Consider the following 2,603-nt stretch of genomic DNA (forward strand, 5'->3'; position numbering starts at 1 on the left):
TTTCTTCTTTCTGTATTATTTCTTACAACTCCATATCAATTTAAATCTCATTATACTTTATTTTTAATGATGAAAGCAATACAGGAGAAAACATCAGGCTATGATAGACGTTTTTTTTAGTATTGAAATATCTGAATCATGATGACCTAGTTTTGTCTAATCAATTCAGGCAAAAAAAATAGAAATACAAATATATGGAAGTTAAAATGGAGAAGATCTATAATCTAACCAGTTCATTCATGTTATATTAGTATATCTCAGGACCACAGGCTAAACAAATGGAAGCTCGCCTATGAAAAGCGTTAAGTACTCAGCATTTGTATACTTCTGGTGTTGACCTGCTGCATGAGCCTTCGGGAAGACATTTGCTACTTCACTCAGTGCAGGATGGAGCCAGAGCCCTATACAGTATCTCCCTGAGGTTGGTATTGATTTATTACTCTTTAGACCTAGTTATTTAATCAGTTATAAATTTACCTATTGATACAATCATTGAAAATATTTTTTCTTTATAACTATAAGCATGTTAATTTTGTTTTTTGCTTTCTTAAAAACCTCAAGTGTTTTGTTGAAATCAATATAATCTCTATCTGCAACATTCCTTAATCTGTATTTGTCATGTAGGAAAGCTTGGAAGGAAAGGTGGCTAAAGAGGCGTGGTTTTACATAATCCATTCTACCTCATTAAGATCCCTCTCTTTGAAAAGCTTGAAATACACGATAGAGTTTGTTAGGGAAGTACTCAGTTTTGTAATTTATAATCTCAAGATTTACCTTTATTGTATTTTTGGGAAATTGGCATAATGGTAACATTGTTACCATTATAACACCCACAGTCCCAAAGGATGGAAAGACACAAAAAAGTACAAACAGGGAGATGAGAGACAGGTAGGAGTGATTCTGCCTTAGTTTAGCAAGTAGGAATTTTAGGCTTCACGACACAGGCAAGCTTTAAGCAGATTCTATCAATAAATGCTTAATAAATAGATGTTGGATAAATAAATACTAAAAAACTTATATTTGCACAAAATATACATGCAAATATGTTTTTGTTTATGTATGGATACATTCAAAACCTCTAAATGACATTTAAAGGGGGTTGGTTAAATAAGGCATACAGATATTATAGAGTTGTCAAATAGGGGCACCTTGGTGGCTCAGTTGGTTGAATAGCCACCTCTTGATTTCCACTCAGGTCACAATCCCAAGATCATGACATCAAGCCCCGCATGGAGCTCCACACTGAATGGAGATTGCTTGAGATTCTTCCTCTTCCTTCCTCTGCTCCTTCCCCTTCCACTCTCTCTCTCTAAAATGAAAAAATAATAATAATAAATAAATGACAAAAAGCTTTGTGTATGATTATGGAAAGATGCTCAAAATGTTGTATTTGCTGGAATAAACAGAAAATTGTAAGAATATATTTCTACAATTTTATATATACATATAACATATATAATTACACATATATGCATGCATAAGTGGGTATATAAATTATATACATTATATGTATTTATACCCAAAAATTTTATTTAATACAATGATAGCATTTGTTAGTAGAAAATAGGAATCTAGCAAAATATAAGTGAAATTATTTATAATTATTATCAATTGTCTACATGAAGAAATCTAATGGGCACTTTTATATTCTCTTTATTCCTTTAAAATTTGATTTCCTGATACAAGCATGGAACAGATGGAAGAAAAAAATCTAATAAGAAGAGCAGGCATCATACCATCCAAAGAACAAAGGATGCTATAGACTGGGAAAAAGTTTTGTAAGTGTCACGTTTAGGGACTCCCCTCACACATCTAACACATAGGCTGGAGGATGGAGACAGGGAAAAGGAAATGGTGTTCAACAGCATCTTACATACCAATGAACTACTTAGGGACTGTTTTCCACAAGGATGGGACTTTGAGGAGTAACATCATCAAGCCTGAATTTTAAAAGATCACACGTTTATTATCTTTATCCTTGATGACGACACCTCTGTCCATTTTGGAGCTATACTTGAGGATCGATTATGCCCAGCTTTTTTTTTTTTTATGTCACTTCTCTGCCAACTCCTTCTCTATTTCTCACTGGGATGCTTTATAATTGTAAGGTAAGAACCTGCCTTCAAGAGCCACCAGCTCCTCCTGAGTCCTGTTTCCTTCAGAACAAAATTAGCTTTGGGCCTGTTAGCTCTTCTCTGAACATTTAGGAAACTAAACCCTACTATTCCACTCTCTTCAGCCTTTTCTGAGTCTACAAAACACAAGCTGGGGAAGATTGGCAGAGAAATAATTCTCCCTATTCTTATCTACCTATTTCTCTGCAACAGTTAACCTACCCATAGTTCACCACCACCACCACCATAGCAAAGTGTTAATATTTTGGCAGAGAAACAGCAGGGGAAACTAACTTGACCACATGACTTTAGATTGTGTTAAAGCCAACAGAAGACTCAGCCCTGCCCCAAGGGGACTTGAAAAAATGAATGGAAATCTCTGAAGCATCATTGAACCTCAGAGCCAGAATTCCTACACATACGAGGACTGCATTCTCTTGTGATCTCAGGCCTTGCCAGGTCATAAAAAGAAGCCACAAAGAGAAGCTA

At 35.1% G+C, this 2,603-nt stretch overlaps 1 long non-coding RNA gene across 1 annotated transcript; it reads left to right on the plus strand.

The window, feature by feature from the left end:
- Positions 1-385: 385 nt before the first annotated feature.
- LOC115289122 lies at positions 386-1,988 on the plus strand. Its single transcript, XR_003907393.1, has 2 exons — positions 386-421; positions 1,687-1,988. It is a non-coding gene; the product is annotated as an uncharacterized LOC115289122 (long non-coding RNA).
- Positions 1,989-2,603: the final 615 nt, after the last annotated feature.

The sequence above is a fragment of the Suricata suricatta genome, chromosome 4 (genome assembly GCF_006229205.1).
Source record: "Suricata suricatta isolate VVHF042 chromosome 4, meerkat_22Aug2017_6uvM2_HiC, whole genome shotgun sequence".
NCBI lineage: Eukaryota > Metazoa > Chordata > Mammalia > Carnivora > Herpestidae > Suricata > Suricata suricatta.